This window comes from Palaemon carinicauda, chromosome 39 (genome assembly GCF_036898095.1).
Source record: "Palaemon carinicauda isolate YSFRI2023 chromosome 39, ASM3689809v2, whole genome shotgun sequence".
Classification (NCBI taxonomy): Eukaryota; Metazoa; Arthropoda; class Malacostraca; order Decapoda; family Palaemonidae; genus Palaemon; species Palaemon carinicauda.
The window spans coordinates 8,267,935-8,280,337 of NC_090763.1; positions in this window are offsets into that span (position 1 = coordinate 8,267,935).

Here is a 12,403-nt window from a genome sequence, read left to right on the forward strand (position 1 = left end):
AGACATTTCATAGTCATGTTTGGATTTGGCCATTTTCATCACCACGCTGGCCACTGCAGATGGGGTATACTTTGGTCTGATCGCTCACAACAAACCAACCTAGTAAAGGTGGCCCTGACTAGTACAGATTTGGTGATCATGGCGATATACGTTTATTTGTATTTATGTATTTAAGCACATACTGCGCATGCACATGTAAAACCCTAGGCAGTTGAATAAGATAAGCTGTTTAGCTATGGTAAGCAGCTCCTCTAGGAGGACAATCCAAAATCAAACCATTGTTCTCTGGTCTTAGGTAGTGCCATAGCCTCTGTACCATGGTCTTTCACTGACTCAGGTTAGAGTTCTCTTGCTTGAGGGTACACTTGGGCACACTATTCTATCTTATTTCTCTTTCTCTTGTTTTGTCAAAGTTTTTATAGTTTATATAGGAAAAGTTTATTTTAATCTTGTTACTGTTCTTAGAATATTTTATTTTTCCTTGTTTCCTTTCTTCACTAGGCTATTTTCCCTGTTTGGGACCCTGGGGTTAAAGCATCCTGATTATAATAATAATAATAATAATAATAATAATAATAATAATAATAATATCTTAGAAATCTTTTGAAAATCAATGCTAGACTTCATGAGAACCGAAAAAATGTTATTTTTAATTAAAATGGTGAATGACTCAGAAGTGTATGTGGATTTTTTAAAAATTATTTTAATTATTTATTTTCTACGATCATTTTTGATTATTTAGTAGATAGATAGAATAGAATATAATGATTTATTTATATTTCCTTTGTTCCTTGTATGGGCATTTTTAGAGAAACATGTATATGTATATATATATGTATATATATATATATATATATATATATATATATATATATATATATATATATATATATATATATATATACACACACACAATTCAACACTTAAAGAATGTATGTGACAGAAACTTCCTTATATATGTGTTTACTTTTATTACATAAAAGGTGTATAGTTTCCTTTGGATCGCAAAATGTAAGCTTCAGACCGTCCATTATACAGAGCATTATATGGCTCAAAGTAAATATGGTGTTGATGATGAATTTAGATTGTATACAGTTTTATATATAATTATTTAATGGTATCTTTGGGCGAAAAAAAAGTTAGTAACTAAGAAATACATGTTATTGATGATAAATTTATGATTGTAAACACTGTTTTCATATATAAATAAATAGAGGTATTTTGGGGCGAAAATACAATTTAGAATTTCAGTTAGTGACTGTAAAAAAGACATGTTACTGATAATAAATTTATATTGTTTATACTGTTTTCATGTATAAATAAATAGAGGTATTTTGGGGTAAAAAGAAAAAAAAACTTAAAAGTTCAGTTAGTGACTGTAAAAAGACATATTATTGATGATAAATTTATATTGCTTACACTGTGTTCATATATTAATAAATAGAGGTATTTTGGGCGAAAAAACAAGTTAATTTCAGTTAGTGACTGTAAAAAAAGTAAAAAAGACATGTTATTGATGATAAATTTATGATTGCATACTCTGATTTTATATATAAATAAATATAGGTTTCTTTGGGAGAAAAAAAGTTAAGAACCCAGTTAATACACTGTACAAAAGACTATTATATTGATGATAGATTTAGACTGTAAACACCGTTCTTAGATATCCGTAAATACAGATTTCTTGTAGGACATCCATAAATACAGATTTCTCTGTGCGAAAAAAAACCAAAGTTAAAATTCCAGTTTTGACCCAGATATAAAATTCTCTGAGACACGATTTAGTGACACATAAAACCCACATTCTTTGGCATTTGAACCGTCGCAATGGAACTCACTTTACGTCTCAATGCCGAGACTCCCCACTCCAGAGATCTCTTAAGAATCATTACTCTTTCTCGCTCCGAGGCATTGAGTGTTGGGGAATGCGAGAGACGGAGGGAAAAAAAGAAGAGATGTTTTTATTGCTCCATATCTTATATCGTTTCAGATAGTCGTAAAAGAGTGGAAGCCTTCATTTCTTCCTCTAGCTTTTTTTTAGCAGGCTTTTAGAATGGGAAATTCTAACTGTTGTTCACGTAGATGATGATATTTTATTTGTAGGGTTATTATCTTTCAATTCTTACAAGTTTAGTTATGTCAGAGGTTCTGCTGGCCAGAATTTTTTTTAGGTAAAATGGAATATCTTCTTTGAATGAATCAGTTCTAGGATTATATATATATATATATATATATATATATATATATGTATATATATGCATATATATATATATATATATATATATATGCGTACATGTATATACATATATTTTTTATATTTATTATAAATATATATATATATATATATATATATATATATATATATAGATATATATATATATATATATATATATATATATATATATATATATATATATGTGTGTGTGTATATATATACATATATAAATATATACATAGATAAATATATATATATATATATATATATATATATATACATACATATATATATATATATATATATATATATATATATATACGCACGCGCATTTGACTTAAAAAATTCATTTTAGTTTTATTTCTTCTTGGAGCTAAGGTTCGAAGCCTTGCCCATGAAGAAGTACCTATAAAAACTTATCCTATGGTTATGTGTTCCCATGGCAGAGCGAATTTGATATTAAAGGTGTTTGTTCTTAGTCTGGAAAAATATATATCCAATTATTATTATTATTATTATTATTATTGCTTGCTTGCTAAGCTACAACCCTAGTTAGAAAAGTAGGATGCTATAAACCCAGAGGCCCCAATAGGGAAAATAGCCCAGTGAGGAAAGGAAACAAAGAAAAAATAAAATATTTCAAGAACAGTAACAACATTAAAATAAACATTTCCTATATAAACTATAAAAACTTTATTAAAACAAGAGGAAGAGAACTTGTCGGCAAGACGCTAAAATATAAGAATTATGATACATTTTTCCTGCACTCCATTTCAATAGATGCTTTCCAGTGAACTCCAATTAAACATAATGATACAAGATATTTTATATAGAATTTCCCGATATAAGGGAAAAAATATTAAAAAAGATATTGGTATGACAGGGCCTTAAGAAAGCTGTCATATATTATTATTATTATTATTATTATTATTATTATTATTATCATTATTATTATTATTAGTACTAGTAGTAGTAGTAGTCGTAGTAGTAGTAGTGGTATTTTATAAAAGGCTACAAAATGGGCCATAAAAGGCTACTAAGTGTGTCTATAAAAGGCTACAGAATGTGCCATAAAAGGCTACTAATTGGGTCCATAAAAGGCTACAAAGTAGGCTATAAAAGGCTACTAAGTGGGCCTATAAAGGGCTACAAAGTGGGCCATAAAAGGATACAAAGGGGGCCATAAAAGGCTACAAAGTGGATCATAAATGACTACTAAGTGGGTTCGTAAAAGGCTACAAAGTAGGCCACAAAAGGCTACTAAGTGGGTCCATAAAAGGATACAAAGTGGGCCACAAAAGGCTACTAAGTGGGTCCATAAAAGGCTACAAAGTGGGCCATAAAAGACTACAAAGTAGGTCTATAAAAGGCTACAAAGTAGGTTTATAAAAGGTTACAAAGTGTACCATAAAAGGCTACAAAGTGTGGCCATAAGAGGCTACAAAGTGGGCCATAAAAGACTACTAAGTCATAAAAGGATACAAAGTGGTCCACAAAAGGCCACCAAATGCAGAGGGGATGTTGCAAAGGCCATTAGTAATGACTACAGTGCATTACTTGCGGTCAACTGGCGGCACCACTCTTGCAAAATATGATACAGGTAATAACATTTGTATATTATTATGATCCTATTTATTTTTTCTCAAGTCATGTCTGAATGTCATCTTGCTTGCGCACAGCAAAATCTGATTTTGGAAAGGAGGATATGTACTGATTTAATGATTTGAGAATACAGGCTGGCGTCACTCACACTCCCATCGACTTTTGAAAGAAATTATTTGATATATCAATTATAAATAATTAAGAAAAATAGTTGTATTCTCACTTTTCACTTTGGTTCTCACAGACACATCGATAAATTTAACGACACGTTGGAAACTTGTTTATATAAGTAAAATTATATGACAAGCTGAGAAACTTGAATGAGAATTTTCTAAATAAGTACGAGGGGAAATAAGCTTATATAAGAAAGTAAAATGAGAATTATCTAGATAAGAACATGGGAAATAAGCTTATATAAGAAAGTAAAATGAGAATTATCTAGATAAGAACATGGGAAATAAGCTTATAAAAGAAAGTAAAATGAGAATTATCTAGATAAGAACGTGGGAAATAAGCTTATATAAGAAAGTAAAATGAGAATTATCTAGACAAGAACGTGGGAAATAAGCTTATATAAGAAAGTAAAATAAGAATTATCTAGATAAGAACGTGGGAAATAAGCTTATATAAGAAAGTAAAATAAGAATTATCTAGATAAGAACGTGGGAAATAAGCTTATATAAGAAAGTAAAATGAGAATTATCTAGATAAGAACGTGGGAAATAAGCTTATATAAGAAAGTAAAATGAGAATTATCTAAATAAGAACATGGGAAATAAGCTTATAAAAGAAAGTAAAATAAGAATTATCTAGATAAGAACGTGGGAAATAAGCTTATATAAGAAAGTAAAATGAGAATTATCTAAATAAGAACGTGGGAAATAAGCTTATATAAGAAAGTAAAATAAGAATTATCTAGATAAGAACATGGGAAATAAGCTTATAAAAGAAAGTAAAATGAGAATTATCTAGATAAGAACATGGGAAATAAGCTTATAAAAGAAAGTAAAATGAGAATTATCTAGATAAGAACGTGGGAAATAAGCTTATATAAGAAAGTAAAATAAGAATTATCTAGATAAGAACGTGGGAAATAAGCTTATAAAAGAAAGTAAAATAAGAATTATCTAAATAAGAACATGGGAAATAAGCTTATAAAAGAAAGTAAAATAAGAATTATCTAGATAAGAACGTGGGAAATAAGCTTATATAAGAAAGTAAAATAAGAATTATCTAGATAAGAACGTGGGAAATAAGCTTATATAAGAAAGTAAAATAAGAATTATCTAGATAAGAACGTGGGAAATAAGCTTATATAAGAAAGTAAAATGAGAATTATCTAGATAAGAACGTGGGAAATAAGCTTATAAAAGAAAGTAAAATAAGAATTATCTAGATAAGAACGTGGGAAATAAGCTTATATAAGAAAGTAAAATAAGAATTATCTAGATAAGAACGTGGGAAATAAGCTTATATAAGAAAGTAAAATGAGAATTATCTAGATAAGAACGTGGGAAATAAGCTTATATAAGAAAGTAAAATGAGAATTATCTAAATAAGAACATGGGAAATAAGCTTATAAAAGAAAGTAAAATAAGAATTATCTAGATAAGAACGTGGGAAATAAGCTTATATAAGAAAGTAAAATGAGAATTATCTAAATAAGAACGTGGGAAATAAGCTTATATAAGAAAGTAAAATAAGAATTATCTAGATAAGAACATGGGAAATAAGCTTATAAAAGAAAGTAAAATGAGAATTATCTAGATAAGAACATGGGAAATAAGCTTATAAAAGAAAGTAAAATGAGAATTATCTAGATAAGAACGTGGGAAATAAGCTTATATAAGAAAGTAAAATGAGAATTATCTAGATAAGAACATGGGAAATAAGCTTATAAAAGAAAGTAAAATAAGAATTATCTAGATAAGAACGTGGGAAATAAGCTTATATAAGAAAGTAAAATAAGAATTATCTAGATAAGAACGTGGGAAATAAGCTTATATAAGAAAGTAAAATGAGAATTATCTAGATAAGAACGTGGGAAATAAGCTTATATAAGAAAGTAAAATGAGAATTATCTAAATAAGAACATGGGAAATAAGCTTATAAAAGAAAGTAAAATAAGAATTATCTAGATAAGAACGTGGGAAATAAGCTTATATAAGAAAGTAAAATGAGAATTATCTAAATAAGAACGTGGGAAATAAGCTTATATAAGAAAGTAAAATAAGAATTATCTAGATAAGAACATGGGAAATAAGCTTATAAAAGAAAGTAAAATGAGAATTATCTAGATAAGAACATGGGAAATAAGCTTATAAAAGAAAGTAAAATGAGAATTATCTAGATAAGAACGTGGGAAATAAGCTTATATAAGAAAGTAAAATAAGAATTATCTAGATAAGAACGTGGGAAATAAGCTTATAAAAGAAAGTAAAATAAGAATTATCTAAATAAGAACATGGGAAATAAGCTTATAAAAGAAAGTAAAATAAGAATTATCTAGATAAGAACGTGGGAAATAAGCTTATATAAGAAAGTAAAATAAGAATTATCTAGATAAGAACGTGGGAAATAAGCTTATATAAGAAAGTAAAATAAGAATTATCTAGATAAGAACGTGGGAAATAAGCTTATATAAGAAAGTAAAATGAGAATTATCTAGATAAGAACGTGGGAAATAAGCTTATAAAAGAAAGTAAAATAAGAATTATCTAGATAAGAACGTGGGAAATAAGCTTATATAAGAAAGTAAAATAAGAATTATCTAGATAAGAACGTGGGAAATAAGCTTATATAAGAAAGTAAAATGAGAATTATCTAGATAAGAACGTGGGAAATAAGCTTATATAAGAAAGTAAAATGAGAATTATCTAAATAAGAACATGGGAAATAAGCTTATAAAAGAAAGTAAAATAAGAATTATCTAGATAAGAACGTGGGAAATAAGCTTATATAAGAAAGTAAAATGAGAATTATCTAAATAAGAACGTGGGAAATAAGCTTATATAAGAAAGTAAAATAAGAATTATCTAGATAAGAACATGGGAAATAAGCTTATAAAAGAAAGTAAAATGAGAATTATCTAGATAAGAACATGGGAAATAAGCTTATAAAAGAAAGTAAAATGAGAATTATCTAGATAAGAACGTGGGAAATAAGCTTATATAAGAAAGTAAAATGAGAATTATCTAGATAAGAACATGGGAAATAAGCTTATAAAAGAAAGTAAAATAAGAATTATCTAGATAAGAACATGGGAAATAAGCTTATATAAGAAAGTAAAATGAGAATTATCTAGATAAGAACGTGGGAAATAAGCTTATATAAGAAAGTAAAATAAGAATTATCTAAATAAGAACATGGGAAATAAGCTTATAAAAGAAAGTAAAATAAGAATTATCTAGATAAGAACATGGGAAATAAGCTTATATAAGAAAGTAAAATGAGAATTATCTAGATAAGAACGTGGGAAATAAGCTTATATAAGAAAGTAAAATGAGAATTATCTAAATAAGAACATGGGAAATAAGCTTATAAAAGAAAGTAAAATAAGAATTATCTAGATAAGAACATGGGAAATAAGCTTATATAAGAAAGTAAAATGAGAATTATCTAGATAAGAACGTGGGAAATAAGCTTATATAAGAAAGTAAAATAAGAATTATCTAGATAAGAACATGGGAAATAAGCTTATATAAGAAAGTAAAATGAGAATTATCTAGATAAGAACGTGGGAAATAAGCTTATATAAGAAAGTAAAATGAGAATTATCTAAATAAGAACATGGGAAATAAGCTTATAAAAGAAAGTAAAATAAGAATTATCTAGATAAGAACATGGGAAATAAGCTTATATAAGAAAGTAAAATGAGAATTATCTAAATAAGAACGTGGGAAATAAGCTTATATAAGAAAGTAAAATAAGAATTATCTAGATAAGAACATGGGAAATAAGCTTATAAAAGAAAGTAAAATGAGAATTATCTAGATAAGAACGTGGGAAATAAGCTTATATAAGAAAGTAAAATGAGAATTATCTAAATAAGAACGTGGGAAATAAGCTTATATAAGAAAGTAAAATGAGAATTATCTAAATAAGAACGTGAGAAATAAGCTTGTATAAGAAAGTAAAATGAGAATTATCTAGATAAGAACATGGGAAATAAGCTTATAAAAGAAAGTAAAATGAGAATTATCTAGATAAGAACGTGGGAAATAAGCTTATATAAGAAAGTAAAATGAGAATTATCTAGATAAGAACGTGGGAAATAAGCTTATATAAGAAAGTAAAATGAGAATTATCTAAATAAGAACGTGGGAAATAAGCTTATATAAGAAAGTAAAATGAGAATTATCTAAATAAGAACGTGAGAAATAAGCTTGTATAAGAAAGTAAAATGAGAATCCTAAATAAATACGTGAGAAATAAGCTTATATATGAAAGTAAAATGAGAATTTCCTAAATAAGTGCGAAAGAATTTTTTTAAAACAACCAGTTTTCTCGAGTCTATTCGCGTTTTCAGTATGAAAAGGCAAAACGCCTCCGCCCACTTTTGCTTTATTCGTTAGTGATCGATCAACAGCAGACTGGAGACGCCCTCGAGGGAGACTCGCCTTAAGCCCCAGCTGTCACCTTTAGTGCCGAAGAAGGAGAGCTGAGAAGGTCATGGAGTTCTCTTACTTGAGGGTACACTCGGGCACACTATTCTATCTTATTTCTCTTCTTGTTTTGTTAAAGTTTTTATTGTTTATATAGGAAATTTTTATTTTAATGTTACTGTTCTTAAAATATTTTATTTTTCCTTGTTTGCTTTCCTCACTGGGCTATTTTCCCTGTTGGGGCCCATGGACTTTAGCATCCTGCTTTTATAGCAAACTTTTCAGCCTTTTATTGCCCACTTTGTAGCCTTTTATGGACCCACTTTTTAGCCTTTTATGGCCCAATTTGTAGCCTTTTATGAAGCCACTTAGTAGCCTTTAATGTCCCACTTTTTAGCCTTTTATGCCCACTTTGTAGCCTTTTATGTTCCACTTTTTAGCCTGTTATGGCCCACTTTGTAGCCTTTTATGTTCCACCTTTTAGCCTTTTATGTCCCTCTCTGTAGCCTTTTATAACCCAATTTGCAGCCCTTTATGAAACCCACTTGGTAGCCTTTTATGGCCCTACTTTGTAATCATTTATGGCCCACTTTGTAGCCTTTTATGGACCCATTTAGTAGTCTGCTATGACCTACTTTGTAGCCTTTTATGGACCCACTTAGTAGCTTTTTATTGCCCACTTTGTAGACTTTTATGGACACACTTAGTAGCCTTTTATGTCGCATTTTGTAGCCTTTTGTGCACCCACTTAGTAGCTTTTTATGGCCTGCTTTGTAACATTTTATAGCCCACTTTTTAGCCTTTTATGGCTCACTTTGAAACCTTTTATGGACCCACTTAGTAGCCTTTTATGTCCCACTTTTTAGCCTTTTATGGCCCACTTTGTAGCCTTTTATGTTCCACTTTTTAGCCTGTTATGGCCCACTTTGTAGCCTTTTATGTTCCACTTTTTAGCCTTTTATGACCCACTTTGTAGCCTTTTGTGGCCCACTTTTTAACCTTCTATGGCCCACTTTGTAGCAATTTATGGACCCATTTAGTAGTCTTTTATGGCCCTCCTTTGTAGCCTTTTATGGCCCACTTTGTAGCCTTTTATGGCCCACTTTGTAGCCTTTAGTGCAGGCACTGTGTAGATTTTTATGCAGCTATTTTGTTGACTTTTATGCACCTACGTTGTGGTATTTTATACACATATTTTGCAACTTTTTATGCAACCACTTTGTAGTTTTTCATGCAACTACTCTCTCGTGTTCTATTCACCCACATTATAGACTTTTATGCACCCATGTTTTTAGTATTTTTATGCGCCCAATTCGTAGTCTTATGAACTACTTTGTAACTTTTTATTCAACCACTTTGTAGTCTTCTATTCTCCCAATTCGTAGTCTTTTATTCACTTACATTGTAGTCTGTTATGAAACCACTTTATAGCCTTTTATTTTACCTTATTTCCACTTCCATTCTTTCATCTTGCCACCCATCTTCTCTGAATTTTTACTTCGTAATCTTACTGTTTGTTTTCTTTCTAGTTTTACCTGCAGATCTTTATACATCATCTCCTTTCTTTATCCTTAGCTTTCTGTTTATTATTATTATTATTATTATTATTATTATTATTATTATTATTATTATTATTATTATTATTATTATTATTATTACTAATAGTCAAACTACAACCCTAGTTGGAAAAGAAAGATAATATAAGCACAAGGGCTCCAACAGGGAAAAATAGCCAGTGAGGAAAGGAAATAAGGAAATAAATAAATGATGAGAACAAATTAACAAAAATCATTCTACAAACAGTAACTACGTCAAAACATTTATGTCATATATAAACTATAAAAAGACTTATGTCAGCCTGTTCAACCTAAAAACATTTGCTGCAACTTTGAACTTTTGAAGTTCTATTTATTCAACTACCCGATTAGGAAGATCATTCCACAACTTGGTCACAACTGGAATAAAACTTTTAGAATACTGTGCAGTTTTGAGCCTCGTGATGGAGAAGGCCTGGCTATTAGAATTAACTGCCTGCCTAGTATTACGAACAGGATGGAATTGTCTGGGAAGATTTGAATGTAAAGGATGGTCAGAATTATGAAAAATCTTATGCAACAATGAACTAATTGAACGACATTGTCAAAGATTAATATCTAGTTCAGGAATAAGAAATTTAATAGACCGTAAGTTTCTGTTTATTCCTTCCGAACTCCTCCTCTTCGCGATTCTGGTAAGATAGCGAACATTCTGATGATTCCATTGCCCAGTCGACTGGCACTCTGATAAATCAAATCAAATGATCTTTCACTTTCAAAACACAAGAGATTTTAAGGTTATCCATCTCGATTTGATATGTTTACTTACCATATTTCTCAACTTTTATTTTATTCATCAAAATCAATTTAGTTTTCTACAAAATTATTAGACAGTTAACTTTTAATCGTATTATCCAAAGGTATTTAATTCATTTACTCGATGGCAAGCTCCGTATATGTTTACTTATCCTATTTCTCAAATTTTATTTTATTTATCAAAATTAATTTAGTTTTCCACAAAATTATTAGACATTAGTTAACTTTTAACCGTATTATCCAAAGGTATTTAATTCATTTAGTCGATGGCAAGCTCTGTATGATTTATTTACTTATCATATTTCTCAAATTTTATTTTATTTATCAAAATTAATTTAGTTTTCTACAAAATTATCAAACTTTAGTTAAATTTTAACTTGATTATCCAAAGGTATTTAATTCAATTACTCGATGGCAGGTCTGTATATGTTTACTTATCACATTTCTCAACTTTTATTTTATTTATCAAAATTAATTTAATTTTCTACAAAATTATTAAACTTTAGTTAAATTTTAACTTGATTATCCAAAGGTATTTAATTCATTTACTCCATGGCAAGATGGAGGGAACTCACAACATTATATATGGCTGATAAATTTGTGTGAAAAAGACTATTTTTGTCCTACGGAACCCGCAGGATCGTTATAACCCATCAGTTGAATTAAAAAAAAAAAGTTGAAAGAAACTACTGTATATTTGCCTGGTAATAAAATTTCATTCGAAATCTTACCTGATTGTTGAACTTATCTTGTCCTATTCCAATCCTTAATTTTATGTTAGGATTTCCTTTCTTCCTTATTTAGAAAATCAATTACAAGTGACGTTTAGAATACCTTCATCTTATTTTTTTCAGTCTTCCAACGTTAATTTCTCTTTTTATTCTCTCTTTGATTCAAACCATTCTAATCTGCATTTTCGATTTCTATTTTACTCAACTTTTAAACTTTTTTTCTTTTTGAAAAGTCAAATGAAATTAGTTAACCTTTTTGAAGTCAGTTCTATTTCATTATATATTTCATCCTCGTTGGAGTAACTTTTCAGTTTTATCCTTTTATCAAAATGTTTTTGCACTAGCTATCAATATAAAATTTCTTGCGTTTAACTGTTCCTTTTAAATTTCTTTTCATTTTACAGAAATTTCTTATATTTTTAACTTTAACGTGATTTGAATGTAACATTTTTTTTACACTATTGTCAGGCTCTAAAGATTGTTTTAAGTAATTTTATCTAACTATTATGGAACCTTGAGGAAGTTTTTAAGTAATTTCATAGAACTATTAGGGAACTTTGATGGAGTTTTTTTAGTAATTCTATCAAACTATCAGGGAACTTTGATGAAGTTTTTAAGTAATTGTATCGAACTCATAGGGAACTTTGATGATGTTTTTAAGTAATTGTATCGAACTATTAGGGAACTGTGAGGAAGTTTTTAAGTAATTTTATAGAACTATTAGGGAACTTTGATGAAATTTTTGAGTAATTTTATCAAACTATCAGGGAACTTTGAGGAAGTTTTAATGTAATTTTATCGAACTATTACAGAACTTTGAGGAAGTTTTTAAGAAATTTTATCGAACTATTAGGGAACTTTGATGAAATTTTTAAAAGTAATTGTATCGAACTATTAGGG